This window comes from Zeus faber, assembly GCF_960531495.2.
Source record: "Zeus faber genome assembly, contig: SCAFFOLD_26, whole genome shotgun sequence".
Classification (NCBI taxonomy): domain Eukaryota; kingdom Metazoa; phylum Chordata; class Actinopteri; order Zeiformes; family Zeidae; genus Zeus; species Zeus faber.
This window is the reverse complement of record NW_028293125.1, coordinates 1985527-1992070: the sequence shown is the minus strand read 5'-3', so window position 1 is coordinate 1992070 and position 6544 is coordinate 1985527.

Below are 6544 nucleotides of genomic sequence, written 5' to 3'. Positions count from 1 at the left end.
TTACCACCTGGTCCGCATCCGCAAAGGGGACGAGTGGAAGACTGCCTTTAACACCCCGCTCGGTCACTTTGAGTACCTTGTTATGCCCTTTGGGCTGTCAAATGCCCCAGCGGTCTTCCAGGCCCTAATTAACGGGAGGTTAGCAACTAGCTTTCCCCGAGTTGCATCGCCGCGTCAGCCGCGTCAGCGATTGGCTCCCTTCCTAGTTCCTAGTTCCCAGTTCCAAGTTCCAAGTTCCTAGTTTATGTCTTGTTGTCTCGCCTTCCCTTCACCTGTCTGTCTCCGCTGGTCGACCAGGACTCTCCACCCAGCCTGGTTCCCCGTCTCTCCACCCGGATCCTGGACCCCATCTCCTGGTCATCATCGTCCCTGTCCTGCCCTGCTCCATCCCCCCCGACCAGGTCCCCCCGGCCAGCTCCACCGTCCCGGTTAATAAACATCACTTTATTATTTGCCTGCCTCCCGTGTCCCTGTGTCGTGCGTTTGGGTTCCTCCCTGTTCTGGTCGTGACAGTACATCCAGTATGTATACACACACAGTCATGTTAACCTATACACTGTGGTTTAAACAGGACTACGTACTACCCATACGCACTCACAGCACTGTGTATATCCTCTCCCACCACACACATTCACATAACAAACCGTCCCGGCACACATACACACACACACAATGATGCAAGTCATATCAACACAGCTGAAGCCGCCTTGTGTTATGAATTCCTCTCATGCCGCAGCCTTCAGCTCTCCAGTAGCTCTCCAGCAGCTCCTCGTGTCCCAGCAGAGCTGCCGTGCAGTTGTTCTGCTGCTAAAGGCTGTCAACGTTCAGCGGGCGGACGCTCGTTTGCCCCCACCCTCCGAGCTCCCCTGCCATCCAGGGTCCTTCTGACCCCCCCCCCCCCCCCCCCCCTTTAGCAGGGAGCTTGCCATCCTGCTTCTGTGTGTGGCCAGAGTCCACCGCTGCACACATCCCCTGGCCGACACGGCCCGTTGTGTTGTTTTTTTTTTATAATAGGGGGGATAAACAAAGTGTGTGTGTGGCGGAACAATCTCACGGGTTACAGGGGCCAAGTTGGGTTCACCTGTCGACGATGACGAAGCCCGGCATTGACGTGCAAGCTTGGCGGCGGTAGTGGAGTCGGGTGGTGGGGGTAGGCAGACTCAGAGCTTTACAAGGAGCGGGGCCGGGAAATGTGGCGCACGGCTGAAGGCGACGTAGCTAAATCACCTCCACGGGGTGTTTACGGGGAAGGATCATTAGCGAGCTCGGCTACCTGCGTTACCCCTCGCTCTCCCTCCGTCAGCGTTTCGGCAGGAGTCCAGGGAGTCTGATGCCCTCATTAATAAAGATTACTATCTTATCCTACAATGAATAGTAGTAATTTTAATAATTATGCCGAACAGCGATAAACTTAATCTCATTAAATTAATGCCCAATCGTTCTTCTTTACAAAGAATAATCCACGTATTCATAATAATAAATAATAATTTGGTTATCAAAATGCGTCATTATAGACGTTTTTTTTAATATCTTAATGGTATATTTTGTACGATCACATTAGCATGATGTAATAATAATTTTGGGAATGCATTATTAAAATATATTAAAATAATTTATTTGGATGGAGTAATTTTTTGGAGAAGCTTCCGCATTGCGGGAGGAGAACGTCTGAGAGAAGCACACTATATTTACCCTATCTCCTCATGCCGTGACTGTGCCCAATATTGAAACAGCAGAAGAAGAACGGGGGCAATAAAATGGATATAGAGTAAGTGCACGAAAAAAAAATGTTTTAGAAAGTTAACTTTTCAATTGTTACACGTTTTTGCTGTTAAATGCTAGCAGTTTTGTGTTATAACACGATATAACACGGAGAGATTATGCATGCAAAAGTTAATGACTTTGTTTTATTTTATAAAGCCGTTTTTAACATGCACAGTATCTAGCTTTAGTTAAATGTGTGTTGGAGTGGAGTGTTAACTAGCATTTAGATTTAGTTTACTGTGTGTTGGTGCAGGGAGACGGTACTGTGAGAGAGAGACGGTTTTCAAACAGACAGACGGACCCGCTAGCTAAGTTTCACTTGATCGGTTCTCCACCAAAGCGTGCTGAGAGAGTCCGGACTGTTTTTTGCCAGTTTAGACTTTATTTGAAGGTACAATGGTACCTCGACTTATGACTGCATCTACTTACTAATCCAAGATACGATAGTCGCGAAAATTAGCATCGTCTTACGACTGACTGCTCCAAGATACGACCGTGGAAATTTGTAGTTGGCGCGTCGGCGTCAGTCAGCGGGCGACCTACATCGTGTGTGCACGTTGTTCGTGGCTTATCGATTTTTTTTTCATATTTACTGTGTTTGTGCTGTGCGTTTTGTTTTTTTGTTTTTTAACTTATGAAAGCAATATGTGCTCTCTGTCATTTGGGTGGGCCGGCTGTACAAGTGGTTGCCTGCTGAAATAGAATATTTTCTGCAATGATATCTGTTATCCTCGGGCAGTGCCTGACTTTAAGGATAAACAGTAAAAGATAACATTTATAAAGTCGCGATCATGTGGGACATCTGGAACAATCACAGCATCCCATTTTGCTGGTTCATACACATTGCTGTATGGAGGTGATTTAGCAGCATGAGAAATGTACCACTGAATTTTGGAGTCCTAAATAGTTGTAACTGGTTCTAATGTTGTGGCTGATCGGTGTGTATGTTGTTGTATGATGTTGTTGTGATTTTATTTTTTCCTATTGAAATAAAAAAAAAATGAAAGTCAAACCTGATTTTAAATTTCACTCATCCTTTGGTCATGAAATGGAAAAATAATTTTTCAATTTTGATTTTTGTATCTCCAAAAAAGCAAAATTTGAAAACCACTCATACCCCATTTTTTCCATTTCTGATTCTGAATTGAGAATAGAGTAACCAAAAGATACAGCGATTGAAAGACCTGGTCTACACTCCTAATTGTATTTGTCCTTTTACATTTCTATTTCTATCTTAGAAATCTCTGAGAGAAGGAGGTGGTTACCTGAGGAGGTCCATGCGGTGGAAAAGAACCTGAAGGCTTTCATTGAAAGTGGTAAAGTGCCGGGAAGGACTGAGTGTGATGCATGTATTAGAGCTTCACCTGAAGCTCTAAACCAGCGAAGCTGGACTGCATTGAAGTACTATGTAAAAAATCGTATCACTGCCATCCAATGCGAAAGTGCGAGAAGAATTTATTAATAGAGTTGTTAAAGCATTTGCTCAAACATGTTGGTTCACGTTGCTCAAAAATGTTGGTTCATTTGATGCAACTTCATTTTTGATGATGTTTGTGTTGTTCGTTGGCATCCTGAGTACCCAGGTATACACTGGAGTTCAACTAGTTATTGATTTTATCAGGCGAAAACATTGATAATTAGTAGTTAGGTGCAGTCAAAGGCCGCAAGTCAATTCATCTGCTGATAACAACTGACTCTACGGTGGCCAACGGGAAAACTCTACAACTAAAGAAAATACATGTAAATAGACAAAACGCAAGCAAATTTAGAAAATGTCATCATCAATTTGACAACACAGGCAACAACACAATGGAAAAGTTCACGAAGGAACAAACTTAAAATAAAAACATCAAGAAATGTTTGTGTATCATATCTGATATATTCCCCAAATGAAGTGTCCGTGGTGAATTGCTTTTAAGTTTGTTTCTGTGCAAATGTTTCCATTGTTTTGCATCTCTTGCCTGTGTTGTCAAATTGATGATGATGTTTTCTGAATTTGCTTGTGTTTTGTCTATTTGCAGTGAGTTTTCCTGCCGACCACCGTAGGGTAGGTTTTTATCAGCAGATTAATTGAAAATGGATAGTTAGGTGCAGGCAAAGGCCAAAGGTCAGGGTTTACCACCATACTACTCTTCCCCCGCGTGAATACATTGCACTTTTTCTTTGTTACAAAGCATATCAGGAGACTTACTAAGCCCTGTGTGAGCCCTTGTTTGTTTTCTTGTGCCATCTGCTCCTTTTTATTTTATAATAAATAATTGTAATTTTTTATCTACCTTTTGTACAGTGGGTGTAGGTTTATTCCCCGTTCGATTAAGTTTGGAAGAAAATATTATACTGTCAAAACCATCAAATTCAATAACAATTGATTCTGTGCTCTCTTTTAAAGTATATGTGGTATTTGTCATACTTATCTGGAAATCAATTGATGAACCGGTATTTAAGTCGAAAATGATCTGCATAATATGCTCAAATTTACTACATTTACTTACAGCGTGCCTAGGTAGAAAAATAATCTTTACTTTCCAATTTTTGATATGTTTAAGTGGTGTTGGCCTGAGGCCTGATTTCTTAAATTGGTTGTATATCCTTTCAAATTAATAATTGTACTTTTGGAAGGTTTATATTTTTCAATCAGAATCTGACCTATTGATTAAAAAAAGTGTTCAGTGTCAAAGTTTGCATGTCAATAGACCATAACATGGTGGGTCCCCTGTGTAATCAAAAAGTCAGGTGGGGTTCCCATGAGGCTCAAAAATTCAGGTCTAAAATCTTTTTGAGGGTTATCATTTTTTAAAGTAGTTTTTGTATCATCAAAAAATGATCCGTGATTTATGTACTCAACACTCAACGTTTTACGAGACACAAGGACGCGTTAGCATGGGGTATGCCACGTGAAAACCCCAGCATGCAATGGGGGGCGTACCTTCGTATTCCTGTCTATTATTTGTCTGCATTTTGTTAATTGTTTATATTCTTGTTATTTACATTTACATTTACATTTAGTCATTAAGCAGATGCTTTTATCCAAAGCGACTTACAAGGGAGAATAACATTCAAGCAACAGCTATTTCTCTACATTCTGCTGGTACTTGTAGAGTTAATTGACTAACCGATATGATGGTCTATAGACCAATCAATAGAAAAAATAGTTTCACCTTTACAGCCAGCAGTAAGGTTTTTGGATGCTTTAAATTGCAGTACACTTGTTCTAGAAAATGATCAGTTTCTAAGTTATGGAGCCATTTCAAAATGTTATTGTCGAATTAGTGTCTTGTGCTGTTCTTATTTATCTATTGTGCCTCAACACTTTTAGAAGCCTCGTGGAAAGTCAGTAGTATTTATTTTGGGTTTTTGTCTGTTAAGAAACAGGTGATCACCAGAAAGTGCGCCTGTAGCCAATTTCCACCGTGACTGGACGAAGCCACAAGCTGGTCATTACAGCAGAGTCTCCAGATAAGAAGGTATTTTTGTTTGATTATTTATGAACAATACTTGAAGACAAAAGTTGTGATTTTCATGAAAAAAAAAGACTTTCTATGTTTCTAGTTTGTACTTCTTGTTGGTGACTCCCATCTACGGAGCATTGTGGATGGATTTGTGAAGATGCCAGGGGACCGAGGTACTGAATGCTTTTTTGTCTCGGAGACCTGACGCAGTTTGTGTTGTAGCCCCTAGCAGCGACTTGACGGCCAGCAGGACCATCGACGAGGCAGCAGTAGACTTTCGCAGCCTCCTGGTCAGTGTCTGCAGTCGCTGGCCAAAGCTACGCTTCATGTTTAGTACATTTTTGGTAGTATTGGTACTATTAATACTTTTGCTTTGTGAGCTCTGCAGAACATATTTTACATTTTGAAAACAAATGTACTGTAATAAACACCTTTTTTTTTTTGTGTGTTTGTATAGGTGTTTGTCCTGGACTTCCTTCCGCGTCTGACTATTTGCTCCGTGAGGAATACCATCCTGTGGCGGCATGCATGGGAAGCATATTTTAATTTTAGTACAGTTAAATGTATAACGGAGTATATATTTTTAGACAAACCAATTCAATAAATATTTCTAATGAACAAAGTTGACATCTATGTATGCATATTTCTATTCGTCCTAATCGTTGTTTTAAGGCATCAAGTACTTTTCTGCAGCCAACCACTTCCCATTGAACCACCCAGAGCTGTGAAGCAGAGATGGTGTAAGTACAATTGTACAATTTGTTGTCATGTCACGTGATGGCTATTTTATGAATAACTTTGCTATGTTGTGAAACCATGGCCCTGTGACATTGCTGTGAAATGCTGCTTATCGCCAACTGGAGACAACAGCGCCGCCAACAGCACGAAAGTCAAAGGTTTCTCCCGGCAGGTCACTTCCAACATTCTCTCCAAAAGTGGTTGTGAAGGGAGAGCTCATCGTGCCTCATCCTTCACCTAACCCTTTTGAGTGGAGACTGGTTGGAAGGGGCAGAAAGATAATCGGTTGCACACTGTTATTGTTGGGGTAAGACCCTCTGGAAACTGTGATAGTCTCTGATATTCACTCAAAGTGTACCGATTTTCATTAAACAATTTTAATATGTTTGTTATGAAACATATGGACATTAACACACACACACACACACACACACACACACACACATGTCTAACACACTTTAATTAACTGAACAACTTACCAGTGAGCGCTCCGGGCTACAGTTGATTCTGCTGTCGGCTCCCCTCAACCGTCCTCTATTGTTTTGTATCCAGGAGATTTTCTGCAGTTTGTTGGTTTTTTTATTCTCTTTTTA